This window comes from Pinus tabuliformis, chromosome 1_2 (assembly GCF_031772625.1).
Source record: "Pinus tabuliformis cultivar Carrire ecotype Pingquan chromosome 1_2, CPIR1, whole genome shotgun sequence".
In the NCBI taxonomy this organism is placed as follows: Eukaryota; Viridiplantae; Streptophyta; class Pinopsida; order Pinales; family Pinaceae; genus Pinus; species Pinus tabuliformis.
Genome location: NC_142298.1, coordinates 1,230,470,109 through 1,230,491,951, shown reverse-complemented (window position 1 = coordinate 1,230,491,951; position 21,843 = coordinate 1,230,470,109).

Sequence of the window (21,843 nt, the reverse complement as noted above, 5' to 3'; positions counted from 1 at the left end):
TTTTTTACAGTCCACCAAGGAGCAGTACTTGGTATCTTTCTTTGACAAATTTCTTAGAAACCCCAGGGTTAAGTTTTTGACCTCCTCGTGTTTCTTATCACCCAACACCTAGAGGTTATTATCCTCTGTTAAATATGTCAAGACAGTCGTCCATGTTTACTCAATCACCTGAATCCTTTTTGTACGACGGTCCTTCTGTTCCCTCTGGGTATCAGTCACTTTCTGGTACTTTTTCGGGAGCATCTCCTCAACCCATTGAGAAAGGGTTATTAACTGGAAGCAATGGTACTAAACCATTGAGCATAGAAGATATTCTCATGATGTCAGGTTCTATTCCCAATCCTCAACCTCAAGGTGGCCAGTTACCGCCTGGGGGTCAGCCTCAATTATCGCCTAGGGGGCTACCTCAAGGTACCCAATTTGCATCTGGGGGGCAACCTCAAGGACAGTACATACCTACGGGACAGTATGTTCCTCAAGGTCAACCCTAGACTCAATATGTACCCCAAGGTCAACCCCAATATCAATTTATACCTCAAGGTCAACCCCAGTATCAGTACGTGCCTCAAGGGTATCAACCCCAAGGTCAGTACTCGAACCAAGGTTTCCAACCACCCTCCGGTCAATCATATGTTCAAGGAATAGGAAATGTACCTTTGAATTATCAATCCTACCCTCAACCCAGTTATGGTCCTCAATATTCTCAACCTGTTATGGGTCCGTACGCTGGAATGAATGTAGTGTGGGATCCACTGCAAACTCAACAGGTGTTGTAGCCAAATGTACAGTTGTCATCTCAAACTGGACAACCCTTAGTTTCTGGTACACCCCAGCAACCTATCCAGTCGAATATTCAAACTTTTGTACCTTCGGTAGTTTCTCAGCCTGGGCCTAGTATGCATCGTACTCCGTCTCAAGCGACTACTGCAACTGCCGCAACATTTGTTCAATCTACCCCACCTACTTCTGGAGTATCGACAGCTCCGGTTTCTACTGTTCCTGTATGTACTCCTCAGAAATCTTTACTGTCGTCTGGATCTACGATTCAAACTTCGGTTCAGATGCCTATAGGACAACCTGGTTCAAGTACGGTTGTCACAAGTCAAGCACAATTTACTTATCAACCGTACCAGGTACAGTACCAATTCGGTCCGGCTGTGTAACAACCAGTCTATCAGTATCAACCGTACCCTGGGTACACTTATCAACAACCTCAACAACCCTAGTACGGTTCGGTTAATCCTGGTTTTCTGGGAGGATACAATATCCCAAATGCAATTCCTATTCCTAGTTATCCTAGATATCCTCCTCTTGGGGATGGTCTCATGACCCAGAGTTTTAGGGACCCTAATCATCAGTTACCATTTATCGCAACTTTGGACTTGCCTGACTTGTCGCGCCTAATGAACGATCCCATTAATTATCTTCCGTTTTGGTCGCCAATGCCGAATAAGTTTCCTAGTGACGTTACTAACTTTGAAGGTAAATCAGGAGAGGACCCGTTGAACCATGTGATGACTTATCACCTCTGGTGTGCGTCTAACTCCATTTCAGATGATTCAATCCGTCTAAGACTTTTCCAGCGCACTCTATTTGGTCTTGCGGCCAAGTGGTACATTGAGTTACCGCGAGGCACTTTTTATAATTTTAGTCAGTTAGCTACCTTGTTTTTAACTCATTTTCAGTTGCGAGTCCGATATGACAATGGCATGGAATTGTTAACTTCGTTAAAGCAATCAACGTACACTTACATTTCAGATCATATTCATGAATGGAGACGTTGACGACATTTAGTGAAGGTTTTTATTCCGATCAGATTTTGGCTGAATGGTTTGTAAAGTCTTTGTTGCCATAGATAACTGAAGATGTAGCTAAAGCCGGACTTGTTACTGAGGAGAAAGCAATTGCTCAAGCACAGTACCTTGACTTGGGCTATACTCAATCAAGTACGTTACACGAGGAAGTCCCCAATCTTCCCAAGAAAAATCAAATCACTGCAGCTCCTTCGGGATCTCATGCCACCGATGGTATGATTGGTACGGTTAACACTAAGAGTAAGAAGAAGTCTTCCAATAATTCTTCTCCTATCATAACCTTGCCTGATTCCTCGATAGGAGATTCTTCCGCGGAGATTTCCACCGATATTCACGTTGTAGAGTCATCTACAACCAAATCAAAATCCGGTGGGAAGAAGAAAGGAAAGAAGAAGAATAAAACGGACAAAAATTCAAAGGAGAAACCTGAAAAATCGGAATCCAATGATGAAAAACGCAAACCTCATTATCCTTGTCTCATTTGTGACGATGAACATTTTACAAGAGACTGCCCTCATCGTGCAAAGGTTGGGAAGATTGTCAAAGGTTCCCAAACGCCTGTTGTTTTGAAGGATCCTTTTCCAGCTCAAGATAGTAAGATGATAGGTTCTTCCTCGAGTGCCAATGAAGAACCCATACTGATGATGTCCCATGTTAGTATTGTGACTCAATCGCATGATTATGGTAGTAAAATTCATGTTGATGGTAAAGAAGCAAAATCTTCTCATTCTAATCCATCAACCTCAGCTCCCGGTTCCGATCCACTACAGATAGAGAAACCTAATCGAGACTTGGTAATCAAACCGCCCGCCAAGGGTATACTTCGAAAGTCAGCTTTCAATCCACATGCGAGAGTGGCTCAGAACTATAACATTGTTGAGGATTTAGCTGTTTCGCCCTCAGCAATGTCAGCTTTGGAAGTGCTGCAATCATGTCGAGCACAACGTAAATTATTATTGTCGGCTATAGGAGCTGTTGACGTTCAGGACTCGAACCTAATAATTTTCGATCTAGAAAATAGTACACCGCGCATACCTCATCAAATGGCTTTCCAGATTCCAGTGATAGTAAAAAACAGGCCTATTCATCGGACTGTGATTGATGAGGGAGCCTCAACGTATGTCGATCCAGTCTTGGAGATCGCTTGGTTCTCCCTCAGTAAATCAATCCCCTATGATTCTAAGGACCTTTGATGGCTGTGTGTTTCATCGTTTTGGAATTCTACAGGATTTTCCTATAGGGGTTGAAGGAAAAACCGTTAATCTAGATGTGGAGGTGGTTGATGCCCCTTTAGATTACAACCTTCTTTTGGGTCGAAGTTGGTCCTACGCTATGACAGGGGTTGTTTCATCGGTCTTTCGGGTTATAAAATTTCCTCATAATGGAAAGATCATAACAATAGACTAGCTAGCTTACTTTTCATCCGACCCAGCCTCTTCAGAAAGTATTCAGCATGTCGGTAAAACGAATATCCCGTATAAGGATGTTCAAGTAGGACTAGTTAAAGATGCCGGTTTATTGGGAACTTTTCCTTTTCCTCCGATCACCGCATCGTCTTCATTTGCAACCATTCATATGATCACTTCAGACACCATTGTTCATGATGATCCTTGGACCATTCCTTCTGAATCTGAGATAGACTCATTTGGTGATGTCATGCCTTTGAGTCCATATGAAATTGCGTATGAGGCTGTGCAATCGTTCACTGACCCATCTTCAACCGAAATTGAGTTCATGAATGTGGTCTGTGAGGAATCACTTTTCACATCAAGCTCGGATTTAATCACGTTTTCTGAACTTTTTCACTCTGATGAGAAAATTCATGAAATCCTATGTGTAGATGATTTACCATGGGAAGATCTCCATCACAGATCTTCGTTTTTACCCGAGAATGATCGTTTTGAAAATGATTTTTCATCAATTTTTACGACTGAATATGTCAAGGAACCTCAGAATCCAATGAAACATCCTGGTTCGGAGTTAAATTTGGGAAACATCTCTCGAACTATTCCTATTGACATTTCGGTTAAGCCTGGAATTGTTGAGAACATTCATATAGGTGCCTCATGTACAGATGACGAAATTCAAATATATGAGGCCCTATTTCAAGAATTCCTCGACGTCTTTGCCTGGTCCTATGAGGAAATGCCAGGAATTGATCCCACGATTTTTGTTCATGAGATCAAGACTTACCTGGACGCTAAACTCATCCGATAACGTTTGCGTCAGATTCACCCAAGAAAAGCTGCTGCAATTAAAGCAGAAGTTGAAAAATTACTCAAAGCAGGTTTCATTTATCCGATCCCATTAATGGATTGGGTATCGAATATTGTTCTGGTTAACAAAAGGCAAGGGACAATAAGAATATATATCGATTATAGGGACATTAATCGAGACTATCCAAAGGACAATTACCCAACTCCCTATATCGATCAAATCATTGATTATTGTGCCGGTAGCGAAATATTCTCCTTCATGGATGGTTTTTCTGGATATAATCAAATCAATATTCTACCTGCCGATCAACCAAAAATGGCTTTCATTTGTCCATGGGGGACATTTTCTTATTGCAAGTTACCTTTTGGACTCAAGAATGCCAGAGCAACTTTTCAAAGGGCCATGTCTTATGCGTTTCCCGCTCATTCATTACATCGAGCTGATCACCTCGTCCATTTACGAGCAATCTTTATGAGGTGTAGGCATTATCGGATTCGGTTGAACCCACACAAATGTGTCTCCTGTATAGAGACAGGTTGATTGCTAGGGTTTGTAGTTTCAAAAGTCGGCATTCACGTCGATCCCTCGAAGGTCGAAGCTATTGTCAAATTTCCTCCTCCTTCGAGGCTTCACCAACTCCAAAGTTTGCAAGGGAAAGCAAACTTTTTACAACGATTCATTCCTAACTACGCCGAGGTTAAAAAGGGTTTTACCCGGTTGTTGAAATAGAATACTCCATTCTATTGGGATGAGATAGCTCAGAAATATTTTGATGCACTCAAACACGCGTTGACCCATGCACCGTTATTGCATCCTCCCAACTACAACCAGGATTACTTCCTGTATCTCGCCGCCTCTCATTCCACCATTGGAATGATCTTAGTTCAGGAAGATGAATTCAGAACTGAACATCTGATATATTACCTTAGTCGAACTTTAAATCCAACTGAGCTAAAGTACTCACATGTGGAGAAATTGGCATTGGCAGTTGTTCAAGTTGTCCAACATTTTCGTCACTACATTTTACTATGTAAAACTACAGTAATTTCGAATTGCAACCCTATGATCTACATTTTGACCAAACAATTTCTAGGGGGAAAGTACTCTAAATGGATTGTTATCCTGCAGGAGTTTGACTTGGAATTTGAGAAATCTAAGTCTAAGAAATCTTTAGTTTTTGCAGAGTTAATGTGTGATTTCCCGCGTACTGATACGGAAACTGTGGCGGAGGAGCCCATTGCGGACGAATCCTTGTTTCTAATCAGCACTTTAGATCCATGGTATGGGGATATCATCGTTTATCTCCAGACCCAATCCTTTCGGCCAGAAATTTCAAGGTCAGAACGTCGGAAAATATGATTCCAGTCCCAACAATTCAGGATTATTGGAGATACTCTTTATCGCCGTGGGGCGGACTCTGTTTTTAAACGTTGTTTAACTCATGAGGAAGCTGAAAGGGTACTAAACGACTGTCACTCTGGAGCATGTGGCGGTCATATGTCTGGGTATGCCACAGCCCATAAGATATTGCGTGCTGGCTACTTCTGGCCATCTTTGTTTAAAGATTGTATTACCGTGTTCCGAAAATGCCACAACTACCAAATTTTTGATCGAAAGATGCACACTCCACCCGCTCCTCTCTACCCTATAATTGTCGTTGGTCCTTTTGCCAAATGGGGTATCGATTTTATTACATGTAACCCTCACTTGGCCGGGGGGCATGCGTATATCATCCTTGTAGTAGATTATTTTACCAAGTGGGCCGAGGTGATGCCTAAATTTGAGGCAGATGGCAAGACAGCTGCAATTTTCGTGTTCAATCATATATTTGCTAGGTTTGGTGTCCCACAAGTGATAATCACTGATCATGGCCGTCATTTTCGAAACGTTATGATGACCGAACTTACAGGACAGCTTGGTTTGCGTCACGATAGTTCAACCCCTTATTATCGACAAGCTAATGGTCTGGTTGAATCCATCAACAAAGTTTTAGTCATCATGATCTGATGAATCATTGGGATTCATCGGTCAAATTGGCATAACATGCTAATTTCAGCGCTTTGGGCATATCGTACCTCAGTAAAAACATCAACAGGGTTCACTCCTTTCCAACTAGTTTATGGTCTGGAAGCTATGTTACCCATTGAATGCGAAATCCCGTCATTACAAATGGCCATCGAGTTACTTTCAGCCACTTCTGAAGAGGAAAAGCGTTTGTTATACTTGGCTCAATTAGATGAGAATCGACGTGATGCTGCATTGGCGACTAGACTCATGCAAAACATATGAAAGCTCAGTATGATCGAAATGTGACCCCTCGAAATTTTTCGGAAGGAGATCTAGTCTTAGTTTACGATCAAGCTAATGATAAATTAGGCACTGGAAAATTCATTCCTATGTGGCATGGTACCTATGTTGTCAAGCAAAAGCTAGCAAAAAGGGCCTATGAATTGGTAGACTTTGGCGGCGACTCTTTAGGTAAACCCAAAAATGGTCTTTACCTGAAGAGGTATTACGCTTAAAGAATGGGTATGGAGATTTTTAGTAGATTTTTAGTTAGGATAGCTTTTCTTTCTAGCTGGTGTGTTTTAGTTTAAAAAGTGTGCTTAGCTTAGAGAGTGTTTTTCGTCATTATTCCCACTTATCTTAGTTTTACTCATGATATTGCAGATGTCGATGCCTCTCCAAACATACATTGGTTTCGCTAATGGTGCTTGTCGTAATACATGGAACATTTCTTCCGCAGCCTGGGTTATCTATTCGCCCTCTGACGAGTTAGTATCTATGCATGGGGTAAGCCTCGGTCAAACAACGAACAACATTGCCAAGTATAGTGCAGTGATTGAGTTATTATCTGAATCTATTTCATTTGGGATTCGGAGTTTGATAGTTAGGTTAGATTCTGAACTCGTTGTATTACAACTTAATAGAGTGTATTCCATTAGAAATCCAGTGTTATTAAGATATTTTTGAGAGTGCGTCTCTTGGAACGTGAATTTGATTATATTGAATATCAGCATATTCCAAGATCTTTAAATACATTAGCAGATGAAATTGCTTCTCGAATTTTAAGTAGACATTTGCAATAATCATACATGTAAATTTAAAACCATTCCATAACATGATTTACAAGATAAGCCGGTAATAGTGATATATATATATATATATATAGGAGTGTGTCAAAAAATACATCATCCTCGATCATAGGTTAAAAAACACCTTATGATTGGCAAAAATGATAAGTGCAAAAAACAAAAATGTCATATGTGCCCGCAATAGGCGATCATCCTATCACTGGTGATGATCTCGATAAGAAACCACTGCACGGGCCACCTTGCAAAGGAACCTCTTGAAAGGTCCTGGGACCCCAATCACACAGCGGTGAAGTCGACGAGGAATGTCATCTATAGTGGTCTCTGGAATATCCCCTGTTAAGCGCTCGAGATGACCCTCCAACTCGGCCAAAACCTCTGTTGATTCGTCCTGTGGGGCGTGGCTGCAACTAGCTGTTTCCTCTCGTAAGGCCGGAGAGCGGCTGGTCGCTGTGGACCCACAACTGCATTTGAAACTTTTACTATCAGTTTTGGGACGATGGAAAAATAATAAAAAAAGTTAAAGTAGGAAAAATGTTGAAAATGGTTTTACCTGAGTCATCCCATTGCTCTCCTGGTGGAAGAGCCATGTCTGGGTCACCACGAAAATCTACCCCAGTGTAAGGGAAATCCTAAATAGAAAAAACCTGGTTTTCCAACCATTGGAAACACTCAGGTTGGAATTGAACAACCTTTGTCCCCTCGTCTGGATGACGGGCCATAACTGCGACCCATCGCATCAGTTTCGGCTCTCGAGGAAGCCCAACTCCAACAGTAAGGTGATGCGGGATCAACATGGGAACCCTCTCCATACCAAATCTGACAACCAAAGCCCCATAACCAAAGGTATTTAGTTTTTCGTTCTTGGCTCTGGTCAGTTGGCCTTTCACATTGGCCAACATAGCATCGCACCAGTTGAAGATGGTGCCTCGAAAGCAATCAACTGCCATACGCATCTGGGATCCAATGGAAACATGCAATGCAGCACTCCCGCACAGTTTGGTGACAGTAAATGCGATCACCATGAGTTCAAGAAGGGATATGGTTTTTATGTCTATCCCTTTGTCTCTAGCCTGGCTGTTGCAGAACTCTAGCCGGAGGCTATCGACAGACTGGCCACCTGGCCTAGCCCCGAATAGAGTCAAGTCTTCGCCTCTCTTAGGCAAACCAGTCAAGAAATATATATCTATCGGCTCGATTTCGAGCTGGTGGCCACCAATGAAGAAGCACTAGTCCTGTATGCTCCATCTGTCAACCAACCACTGTAAGAAATCCACCTGGGCCCTCATGCCAGGAATGGCCCAGAATTTGTACAAGCCGCAGACCTTCAATGCATCGATTAAAGGTTGGTGATTCAATGCGGCAGCATCCACATCCTCATGCTCTCATTCACGCCAATCTAGCATGATGTACTCTCTGCATCAAGTAAAAAGATAAATCAGAATGCTAGAAATTAATTTGTTTGGGTCAAATTTGAGAATTTTTGGGTTAAAAACCCTTGCAGCGGGGACCGCACCCTCTGGGTTATACATATTGCGTGGGTCCGCACCTTGCCTACATGGAAGGTGCGGACCCCTGACTTTTTCCACATTGAGAAAAAGTTGGGGTCTACGGGCTGGCAGTGGTACACCTGCGGGGCCCCGCGCGCGGGTTTTAAGCCTAAAAACCCTCCAAAAAATAAAATGAAAGCCTAAAACAAGAAATGAAACAACTAAAAATGAAGAGTGGGATGATGTGGATTACCTGGAGAAGACAGTGTTCGATTCCGACGGTTGGATTTTCCGCAATCTTCACGGGAAGTTTTCTGAACAAAAGCACTATTTTCTCACCCAAAACTCAAACGGTAAAAATGAATTGACGAAGGCCCTTTTTATAAGTTTTTTGAGTAAATAAATTGAAAATTTGTTTATGTTTCACTTTGGAAAGGTGTTTTTGCAACATTTTTATTCATTTCAAACAGGTATGAGTAATGTTTATGTTTTTGTTCAGGATAACGGATTATTCAGGCAAAATCTATCATTTTCGACGAAAAAATATTTAGATTCATCTTTAAGCTCTTTTCTGACTCCTGAAATATGAAAATATTTCCGAGTTTTTCTTCTAAACTCGTTAAAACGGAACTAAAAGACAGTCCACTTACATCTCTTTTCTGACTGTAAAAACTGATGAGCCCCAATTTTTGGTACAATTTGGGCTCATTTGGCCTACTTGCTCTGCTCAACCCATTCATTTTTTATTGCTTATGCATGAATTTCTTGGTTTATTCGTGTTGTTTGTAGGAATAAGGGTAGACATTCTATCTACGTGACTAATGCATGATGCTTTCAGGTTTTTGGCATTAAAAGGAAGAAAAGACAACGAAAAAGGAGACAAGGAGACAATGAGGTGGCACTGCTGGTTTTTAGGAGAGGATGTCCACGGTCTTGGGGACCTTCCTCGTGATTCCCACCGAGAAATCAGAGCTCCAATCCATCTCCCCACCGAGCTTAGAAGCAGCCAGTTGTTCTACAGGAACATCAGTTATAACTGTTCTACAGGAACAGTAGTTATGACTGTCCTACAGGATCAGCAGTTAAACTTCAGTTGGATAGCCGAGCTCCTAAAATCAAGGACACCTGTTGGATGATCGTTTTTGCATAAATACTGAGGCCGTAGCCTTGGATAGAAGCTTTTTGAACCTTGGCATTACTCTTGTAATTTGGAAGTACGAGCTACAGCTCGGTTTTGTAAGCCAATTTTGGCATGTCATCAGACTTTCGTTTATGAATAAAGGCAGTCAAATTTTGGTCTCATTCTGAGTTTCTAAGGGAGCTATAGCTCTCAGGTTAGGGCCCAACCTGAGAGCAATAGATCTCCTCGGTGTTGTAATGTGTTTGCATTTCGTTCCAGCACTTTGAGTTTGTTTACTTTCACATGCAATTCGAATTTACAGTTTGTTAATTTAGTCGTTTTCATGAGCATAGATAGGACTAGTTTATGGTGATTTGCTTTCAGTTGCTTAAGTTCGATAGGAGGATTGATATAATCTCTTGGAGCTCCAGCAAAAAGGTTGTAAAGGCTCACTGCCATCTCTCTGTTAGGGATTGGGGTGCAGTCCATGACCAACCACCAAAAAGAAAAGCAGCTCTTCTCATTTCCATGCAAGCTGCAACCTAAACGTTTTCATTGAAGATCCATCCATGCATTTTTGACATCGAACCATACTTCCACATTTCACTTCCACGCATAGGTTTCATTTCTTGTTTTCCATTTCTATTCTTAGGTTTCATGGCACAGTTATCATAGGTTAATGAATTTCTCGTTTTGATGCATAAGTCATTTGATTCATTTACGCTGCTCCTTCTCAATCCACTTCCTTCTTCTTCTTCTTGATCTATCCTCAAGTCCTATTTAACCTCTGTCTTACTCATTTACCCTCCAACTCTCTCATTTCCCACATAGCTCCATCTCCTTCAACTTTCATAGATCCCATCCTTCCAATCATCAAACCACTGCATACACTCTTCCTCCATCTGATTCCTCTGCTCTTGAGCCATCACCAGCTCCATCTCCATCTCACCTATCCTTCTACACCACTCCAACCCTTCACCATCTTCCAAAACTTCCACGGCCAGTCATCCTATAGAATTGCACAGACTTCCTGTAGAAACCCCTGAGTTTCCTGTAGGATCCCCTGCAGACTTCCTGTAGAAACCTGCAAACTCGGTTGCTGAGCATCCGAACGTGGTAGGCTTCTGAGGACTGATGTTGGAGACCCTCTGGGACCTCCCTTAGCAATCCTGACCTTGCCCATGCTTTCCTTCCATTCCAACCGCTCCTTCACAACCAAACCCTAATCAAAAGCATCATCACAATAAGTCCAACCACTTAATGAAAAAGTACAAAAACATGATTTTTTAGATGCAAGTAGCTTAGATGCATGTATTTCAGTTCACTGCAAGTAATGGCATTACTGGTAGTTGTTTCATTCACAGTTTTGCATAGTTAGGGTCTAGCTAGTCAAATTAGGGTTTCCTAGGGTTTCCATGCTTTATTGGTTTTCAGTTTCCTTCTGCAAGTAGACTAGTCTCCTTTGAGTTAGCTTTCATCCATCAGCGATAAAGCTTCTTCTGTGAGCCTATAGAAGTTGGCTTGAGCCCTAGCGGACTTGTGCCAGCTGACCAAGTGACAGCTGCGACAAGAGCTAGTACTTGTGCATACAGCACCGTCGCTTCCAAGTTTGTATGAACTACCGGGTTGATAAAATTAAGAGACAGGAAGCTCCAGGAGTTGTAGCATTATTGCTACAATACTGGAGCCCACCATCTTTTTGGCGCCGTTGCCGGGGAAGCGTTAGAGTATTAGTAATCGTTGCTTTTCTTCTATTTCCTTACTCTTGCCTTCTGCTGAGTAGTTTACTTCATTTCCATTCTGCAAAAGTAGCATAGACATTTCCTGCTTTCATAGATTAGCATTTCCTGCTTTCATAGATTAGCATTTCCTTTCTGCAAGCGTAGACTAGCATTTCCTTTCTGCAATTTCATTTGAGCAAAGTAGATTAGTCCTTTCCCGCTTTCAGTTAATTTTTCATCTTTCATAGATAGTTGTAGATCAATCTGTCTCAGTTTTGCAGGTACCAAAAGAAAAGAAAAGCAAAAGCAATCAAAGAGAAAAAGAAAGTCTTTTCCATTTCATGCCTCGTAGGAACCGAGATAGATCAGGCAAATTCCTACCAAACACCCCCACCACATCACTGAGTCACCCTTCTCTCTTCTTTGGTGACAGTGACCTAGAAGAACCTATAGGTGAACAACCTGAGATATCCAAAGACCCTATAGTAGAAGAAGAGTTAGAGACCAATCCATCTGAAGCTATGGCTGACAATAGAAGAGAAGATGAGAGAATAGAGGGTGCCTTCCCCATCCGAGAGACCAATGGAGAGATGAAAATGAAAAACATTAGCCCCTCCGCCCTACCTCACTTCCATGGGCTGACCACTGAAGATCCAGATACCTTCCTGTTTGAGTTTGCTGTCCTTTGCAGAACCTATGACTATACTGAAGATAAGCAAAATTGGAAACTTTTCCCTTCCACTCTCAAGGATGCAGCACTACGCTGGTTCATGGGTTTACCTGGGAATAATATCACCACTTGGGCTAAGATGCAGCAAGCTTTCAACACCAAGTATCGGGATTACTGTAGGTCCAAGGAAACAAAGGGGGAAATCTTTCGGATGTCCATGGGAAATGATGAGTCCTTAGAGGATTATGAGGAGAGGTTCCAACTACGCTATAAGCGGGCCAGGTGCACACTTGACCCTGAATCCCTCAAGTTGGTCCTGCTCCGAGGAGTCCCTGAAGACCTGTTAGATACCCTTCACATGTTAGCTGGGGGGGACATTTACCAACTGCCTTATGAGGACATCAAGACAATGTTAAGAAACCACTCCAGGGCAGCTCGGAAACGAGGTAGAGGAAACCACCTCGCAACTAGTGTCCCTTTCTCCAAACATGAGCTTGCAAACCAATTAGAAGATCTTAAGAGTGAGGTGAGACAAACCATTGCCATGCAGCTTGATACATTCAGGATTCAACAAAAGAAAGAAGAGGCTGAGAGAGCCTTGGCTATCTTCTGTCCTAGGTGCACAAGGAGGCACCCTAAGAACGAATGTCCATTGCATTCAGTGGAAGTGTGTTTCGTTTGTGAGGAGGACCATCCCACAAATCAGTGTCCAACCTTACCTGGGTTTAAGGCCATGTACCAAGGGACCGAAGCTCCTACAGAGCCTCTCTATTACCTCAACCAAAGGAGGCCACAGGGATCTAGACCTTATCAGCAGGGGATGCAAGGGGCATCTCAAGCTTATTACAACCCCAACCAATCGACTCATATGCCTTCCTGGGGTCCCCCTACTCATCCTTCATGGTCCATGCCTCCTCCATGGTCTTATCCACCTTAGTACCCCACTCAACCTACTTCTCATTCATATCACTCACATACCCAGCCTCAGCCTCAATGGAATGCACCTCAGTCGAGGTGGAGGCCCCAGTACAACACCCCTCCTGCCCAACCCTCCTCGAAGCATGACTTACCACTTTGGTTGGAAGAAGGAGAGGAAGATGAGGTGTACTCAGCACCTCTGTGCACCTTAGATACCACTAGAAAAGACCCCCCAACCGAGGATGACTTGATCGAGACCTTGATCCAGAATCCACCTTCCAGTGCACTACCCTTAGAGGAATTGGTGGAGGATGCCCAAGCTAGCACCTTAGTGGATCTTTGTACAACCAACCCTGTTACTCCCAGAGTCAAGAATGTGGAGTTTGGCCCTGAGAAATCATTGAAGATCAGCTCCTCCCTATCTCCTTCCCAGGAAAAGGAGCTGTGTAGTCTGTTGGCCAACCACCTAGATGCTTTTGCTTGGAGCTATAGGGAGATGAAAGGAGTCCATCCTTCGGTCTGTACCCACCATATATACATCAAAGAGGATTGTAAATCGGTTAGGCAACCTCAGAGGATAATGAACCCAGCCCTTAAGGACATTGTTAAGGAAGAATTGCAAAAATTGTTGGATGCCGGATTCATTTACCCCATCTCGGATAGTGAATGGGTGTCCCCTCTAGTGTTGGTTCCCAAGAAAAATGGGAAATGGAGAATCTGTGTGGACTACCGAGAACTGAGCAAAGCTACCAAGAAGGACCATTTCCCTCTACCTTTCATAGATCAAGTGTTGGATGGACTGGCAGGAAAGAAGTTCTTCTCTTTCCTGGATGGGTTTAGCGGGTACAATCAAATCCAAATCAGCCCGGAAGACCAGGATAAGACCACCTTCACTTGTCCTTGGGGTACCTTTGCCTATCGAGTCCTTCCCTTTGGGCTATGCAATGCTCCTGCTACCTTTCAGAGAGCTGTCTTGAGCATCTTCTCGGAGCTGGTCCATGATGCAGTAGAAATCTATATGGATGACTTTACTCCTTATGGGGCCAACTTCCAGGAAGCATTGTCCAACCTGGGAAAAGTCCTAACCAAATGCACCGAGATGAACTTGTCCCTTAGTCCTGAAAAATGTGAATTCCTAATGACTGAAGGGACCGTGCTAGGCCATACCATTTCTTGCCAAGGATTGCAGGTGGATCCTAACAAAATTGCTCTCATCAAGAGGGTTACACCTCCTCAAAAGGTCAGGGATTTCCGGAGTTTCTTGGGATTAGCAGGATACTACCGGAGATTCATTAAAGATTTCAGCAAGCTAGCCTCGCCATTTTTTGGCCTGTTGGCAAAGGATGTGGAGTTTAATTGGACTGACGAGTGTTAGAGGGCTTTAAATGAATTAAAGGACAAGTTGGTGTCAGCCCCAATCCTGAGAGGTCTAAACTGGGCCCTCCCTTTCCACATCCACATTGATGCCTCGAACAAAGCCATAGGTGCAGCTTTAGGACAAGTTGAGCAGAAACTTCCATATGCCATTTACTTTGTTAGAAAAAACTTGTCCAAAGCTGAGCTGAATTACACTGTAACCTAGAAAGAATTCTTGGATGTGGTCCATGCATTGAACAAGTTCCAACATTATATTACTGATTACCAAACCTTTGTACATACTGACCATGCTGCTATTAGATATTTAATGAATAAACCAGATGTGAATGCTCGTATTATTAGATGGTTACTTTTATTGCAGCAGTTTGATCTAACCATTGTTGATAAACCAGGTAGAGAAAATGTTGTTGCTGACTTTTTATCTAGATTGGATTTGTCTGCAGATGAGGATGGAACCGTGGACGATCAGATGCCTGATGAGCATCTGTTTGCTATTTCAGTACTCTCTCCATGGTTTGCTGATATAGCAAACTATCTTGTTTCAGCACAGTTCCCTCCACACCTATCTTCCAGAGAGAAGAGCAGAATCATCAGAAAAAGTGCCTCATTCACTTGGGTCAGGGGCAATCTGTTCAAGCTTGGCCCCGATCAGATCTTAAGGCGTTGTGTAAGGGAGGAGGAAGTCTTTGATATCCTCCTCACTTGTCATGATGGGCCTTGTGGAGGGCATTTTGCAGCAAAGGGAACTGCCTTCAAGATCCTGCAGGCAGGCTACTATTGGCGCACACTTCATCAAGATGTCAGAAGATATGTCAGTCAGTGTGACCAATGCCAAAGAATGGGGAAACTGACCCAAAGGGATGAGATGCCTCTCCAACCTCAAGTGACTCTTGAGCCATTTGAGAAGTGGGGCATGGACTTTGTGGGCCCAATCAACCCCTCTTCGAGACAAAGGACTTACGTCATTGTGTGTACTGACTATTTGACAAAGTGGGCAGAGACCAAAGCAATCAAAGCAGCAACATAAGGAAAGGTGGCCGAGTTCCTAAGAGAGAACATCTTCTATAAGTTTGGCTATCCAAGAGAGCTGGTCACCGATCAAGGGAGCCAGTTCACCTCCAACCTGGTTGAAGATCTCCTAGCTCATCACAAGATCAAGCATAGGACTTCCACCCCTTATCACCCTCAAGCAAATGGGCAGGTGGAAGTCACCAATAGAGCATTAGAAGGGATCTTGACTAAAGTGGTGAGCAGCAGCAGAAAGGACTGGGCAGATCGCCTGGTTGAAGCCACATGGGCTTACAACACCACTTGGAAGACCACCACTGGCTTCACACCGTATGAGCTGGTCTATGGGAAGAGAGCTTTGTTGTCCATTGAGTTTGAATACAACACGTTGAGGATGGCAGCTCAGCTAGACCTAGATCTCAGCCATGCACAACAAGAAAGGCTGCTGCAGCTGAATGGCCTGGATGAGCACCGCATGCAGGCCCTCCTTCACTCAGAAGTGGTTCAACTTCAGAGAAAGGTGTGGCATGATCAACATCTCCATGACAAGCAATTTCAGCCGGGAGATTGGGCTTTGTTGTATGATTCCAGATACAAAGATTTCAAGGGGAAGCTGAGAACTAGATGGCTAGGACCATATACAGTGGAGAAATGCCATGACAATGGATCTTTCCTCATTCGAACCATTGATGAGGAAGCCATCCCCATGCTTGTCAATGGGCATCGATTGAAGATCTACAGGAGACCTATCTCAAGACAAGAGTTTATCAGAACTATGGAGAAATCTGTATTGGTCATAGAGAAGGGTTCTGCCTCTGCCTCTGGCACACCCTGAAAAAATATCTGAAAAAAAAAAAAAAGAAAAAAAAAAAAGAAAAAAAAAAAAAAAAAAAAGGGAAAAAAGAAAAAAGAAAAAAAAGAAAAAAAAATAAAGATCCTTGGGTGAAAACCTCTCTGAGGCACCCAAGGCAGGTAGTAGGGGTGGAAACCTCATTGAGGCGCCCCTATTGCCTTTCAAAAAAAAAAAAAAAGAGGTTGAAAAAGATCCTTGAGTGAAAACCTCTCTGAGGCGCTTAGGGCAGATGGCACGGGTGAAAACCTCCTTGAGGCACCCCTGTTATCTTTCAAAAAAAAAAGAAGAAAAAAAAAGAAAAAAGAAAACACAATAAGCAAAATATGGTAAAAATTGCAGGTTGCAGATGCTCTATGGAGAAGAGGAAGCCCTTCAACTCACAGCCAAGGGTCCTTATCATGCTGTCAAGGAACCTCATCAGTACCTCCTCCAAGAGCACCCATGTTTTTTCAAGGTATGTGCAATTTTATCATGGTTTGAATCTTCTACAGGAAGCTGCTGTCTTTCTACAGGAAGGCGCAGTCTTTCTACAGGAAGGCACGGATTTTCTACAGGAAAGTGCAGACTTTCTACAGGAAGGCCGAACTTTCTACAGGAAGCTCTGTGTTCTACAGGAAACTAACTGTAGGAGTTTTGGACGGCCAGAATTCATCTTAAAAAAAGATTTCGCAACCATGGATTGGTTTGGCTGCATGCAAGACTCTGTTGGCATCCTTGCACGTTGCTGTCACCATGCTCCACCACCCGAGTCGACATGCGGCCAAGTCCCTGCACAAACAAAGAAAATCGATGAGTTCTCGCGGGAAAGCCATTTCCAAAGTTAAACAAATGCTGGGATCTCATACCACATGCATCAAGAGCTCCGGGATCGTGATCAAGAAGCCAGAACCGCCATCGTGCAGCATGCACCCAAGGAGAAAGGACCGTTACGAGACCCCTCGCGGGGATCCTGTAACAGTTCAACCTGCTCGAGTGGATACCATTCACAGCACCGCCATCTGAAATGAAACGCGGGCGCATGCAAGCAAAACATCCACTCCATCATCGGCAGCCTATAACCACGAGCCTCCGGGTCTGTGTAAGTCGCACGCAGCAGGTATATCCGCTCACCATCGTCCGAGAACTGGACAAAATCGTGTGCAGCCACGCAGGTAAGTGTCTCGACCCTTCCTTCCATCAAATCGCATGAATCTTAATTTGAAATTGTTTGCATGGCGTAAAATTGAATGGTTGAGTGGCCGTATGGCCAGTCAACTGGCCACGTCGGCTAGTTAAAGTGTAATTGGATGTGTGGGTGGCGGCCACGACAACGGGAATGAACTACACACACGTGAGAACACTCTCGTCAGAGCATGAGTTTAACAGGAAAAGGCGGCGTCAAATATGTGGGAATGAATGCGACAGCAAGTAAATACGCAGGCGAATGATGGATGACGTCGCCCAACGGTCCGGCGGGGACAGCTCATCCCCCGCGCCACGGATTACGCCGATTCAAAATCTAATCGGCTAGATAATGCACCTACATTTATAATCCAACACTTCAAACTCAGGTGGCTATTATGATCTCCTCTGCACTTTGATACGCCGAGTTGTTGGCTACCAGATCGTCGGTAAAACACGCCTCGAGCGCGGCCAACTACAGTCCTCCCCAAGAATTGCGCACGGCTTCTACAGGAACGCAGTTCTACAGGAGCGCAGTTCTACAGGAACGCAGTCTACAGGAACACAACGATCTACAGGAAAGCGGGTGCCTCACGAAAATGGTGGCCAATTAAAGAGGTCACCCTGAACTCTTAATGTAACTGGTTATTAGAAGTGGCAAGACCATCGTCCACAATCGGGTTATAAAGATATTGCTAGAATTGTTGTTTGCTTTGCCTTTGCTACCGTTCTATAGGATGTTGGTATAAGTAGTCTGTGTTGAAACTTTGTATGTGCATGCTCTGTCTTCATAGACCAAATCTCTTTTGCATCTGCCACCTTTAGTTAAAACGACCGTGTTCATCATGCCGGGTGGGTTTATAAGATGAGAGCCCACTGATTCAACTAAACTAAGGAGAAACCCGGCAGTGGTAGAGCTCTTCACCAGAGCACAATGGATGCCTTTTTGTGATAAGCTGCAGGGTTACGATGATGAAGTGGTCGAAGAATTCTTGCAGGCTCTGAAGCTTAAATCTTAGACACTGGCCACGGTAAACTTCAAAGGTCTAAGCCTCAAACTCACCCCAGAACATATCAGTCGGATCACAGAACTTCCTATGGGTCTGCCGTGGGATAAAGAGGAGAGAAAGCTGAGTCAGCAGGCAAAGAAGGAATTCTTCCCACCTGAGGAAGAATTCTCGGAGGACAAAAACGGGGTGAGAAGAACGAGCCTGTCACCACCTTGGAATGAAGTCAGTTTGCAAATCATGAAATATATTATTTTTGAAGGTCGTTTCAGCATCATGTATGCATATCACTTTCGGCTGCTCACTGAGTTGAGGCACCGAATTGACCTTCCTGTAGAACAAAAACTGAGCATCCCTTATTACCTCTTGCAGTCTCTAATGGAGTGTGCTACAAAGCTAAGAGAGGGAATACCATATCAGATAGCCCATCATGGGTTGATCAAGCTGCTTGTGGAAGATGCATTGCACTCATATAAGGTCCCCCTCTCATGGGAATCCTTCTGGAATTTAACAAAAGATGGGGATATTAAAATGTTGATCGAAGAAACGGGTTCCTCCAGCAGTGAGGAACACGAAGCTGTGGCCGAGGAACAGAGAGAAGAAGGCCAAGAAACCCCAACAACAGTACAGAAGGGAGAACAGAGGAAGAAGCATGAGGGAAAGGAGGACAAAGAAAAGGGTGGCACACCTATCCTGTCAGCAAGGGAAAAGAGGATGAAGAGCAGAATGGACAAAGCAGAGGTGGTCCACGTCAGCCCAAGTACCTCAACAGCACCTGCACCCAAAGAAAAAAGCAAAACTCAAGCAGGCAAGCAAGCGGAAGTGGAGACACCTGTGTCTACAAGACAGCAAAAATAGGCTTCTACAGGAAGCCCGAAAACACAAACTCAGGCTTCTACAGGAAGCCCAAAAATCATTGAAAAACAGGCTTCTACAGGAAGCCCGAAAACAAAAACAAAGGCTTCTACAGGAAGCCTGAAGATCAGTGAGAAGCAGGCTTCTACAGGAAGCCCAAAAGCAAAGACCAAGGCTTCTACAGGAAGCCCGAAAATCGTTGGAGAACGGGCTTCTACAGGAAGCCCGAAAACGGAGACAAAGGCTTCTACAGGAAGCCAGAAAGTGCAAACACAGGCTTCTACAGGAAGCCCGAAGACAGAGACAAGGGCTTCTGCAGGAAGCTCGAAATTGGAAAAAGGGGCTTCTACAAGAGGCCCGAAAGTCATTGAGAAACAACCTCCTACAGAGAGTCTGAAGGCAGAGAGAGGGCCTTCTTCAGGAAGCCCAACAGTGAGAAAGAAAGAATCTTCTACAGGAGGCCCAGAAGTGGGCAAAGCAGGGTCTTCCACAGGAAGCCCAAAATCTGAAAAGGAGGGGCCCTCTACAAGGAGCTCTGAGAGAGCAAAACGCAAGAAAGAGAAGGTTGGCATTCTCGAAAAGGAGGCAGCAGCGGCACTGGCTGCCCTTAGTACACCTCCAAAACCGAAGGAGAAAAGGGAGAGGGAGACCCCTCTACCATTTGAAGCCAGGAGAAGCAAGAGGATGACCACGGGCAAGCCACAGCCTCCACCCAGCAGCCAAACCATTTCAGGGGATGGCCCTACTTCACCTAGTGCAAGAACCCCCTCTAAAACATCAGCCACCCCCGAAAAGGGGAGCCCAAAAATAACTTCCTGGACACGAAAAATAGGCCAGTCGCCTTTCGAAGCCCGGCTCAAGGAAATAGGAAAGGGGGAGGAAGCATCACCTTCGTCACCACGAGGGGCAGCAAAGGCAGGGCCGCCAAAAACGGGAAAGGAAGAAGCACCACCCTCGGCAGAAAAGGCAGAGCCACCAAAAACAGGGGAGGAAAAGCGTGCTCCGGGCTCTAGTTCTCGGCCAAAGACGACGAAACAGCGCAAAGTTGCTCAAGGATGAGCAAATAGTTTAGCTGGGGGGTGATGATGAGCCCCAATTTTTGGTACAATTTGGGCTCATTTGGCCTACTTGCTCTGCTCAACCCATTCATTTTTTATTGCTTTTGCATGCATTTCTTGGTTTATTCGTGTTGTTTGTAGGAATAAGGGTAGACATTCTATCTACGTGACTAATGCATGATGCTTTCAGGTTTTTGACATTAAAAGGGAGAAAAGAAAACGAAAAAGGAGACAAGGAGACAATGAGGTGGCACTGCTGGTTTTTAGGAGAGGATGTCCACGGTCTTGGGGACCTTCCTCATGATTCCCACCGAGAACTTCGAGCTCCAATCCATCTCCCCGCCGAGCTTAGAAGCAGCCAGCTGTTCTACAGGAACAATAGTTATAACTGTTCTACAGGAACAGTAGTTATGACTGTCCTACAGGATCAGCAGTTAAACTTTAGTTGGACAGCCGAGCTCCTAAAATCAAGGACACCTGTTGGATGATCGTTTTTGCATAAATACTGAGGCCGTAGCCTTGGATACAAGCTTTTTGAACCTTGGCATTACTCTTGTAATTTGGAAGTACGAGCTACAGCTCGGTTTTGTAAGCCAATTTTGTCATGTCATCAGACTTTCGTTTATGAATAAAGGCAGTCGGATTTTGGTCTCATTCTGAGTTTCTAAGGGAGCTATAGCTCTTAGGTTAGGGCCCAACCTGAGAGCAATAGATCTCCTCGGTGTTGTAATGTGTTTGCATTTCGTTCCAGCACTTTGAGTTTGTTTACTTTCACATGCAATTCGAATTTACAGTTTGTTAATTTAGTCGTTTTCATGAGCATAGATAGGACTAGTTTATGGTGATTTGCTTTCAGTTGCTTAAGTTCGATAGGAGGATATATATAATCTCTTGGAGCTCCAGCAAAAAGGTTGTAAAGGCTCACTGCCATCTCTCTGTTAGGGATTGGGGTGCAGTCCATGACCAACAACCAAAAAGAAAAGCAGTTCTTCTCATTTCCATGCAAGCTGCAACATAAACGTTTTCATTGAAGATCCATCCATGCATTTTTGACATCGAACCATACTTCCACATTTCACTTCCACGCATAGGTTTCATTTCTTGTTTTCCATTTCTGTTCATAGGTTTCATGGCACCGTTATCATAGGTTAATGAATTTCTCGTTTTGATGCATAAGTCATTTGATTCATTTACGCTGCTCCTTCTCAATCCACTTCCTTCTTCTTCTTCTTGATCTATCCTCAAGTCCTATTTAACCTCTGTCTTACTCATTTACCCTCCAACTCTCTCATTTCCCACATAGCTCCATATCCTTCAACTTTCATAGATCCCATCCTTCCAATCATCAAACCACTGCATACACTCTTCCTCCATCTGATTCCTCTGCTCCTGAGCCATCACCAGCTCCATCTCCATCTCACCTATCCTTCTACACCGCTCCAACCCTTCACCATCTTCCAAAACTTCCACGGCCAATCATCT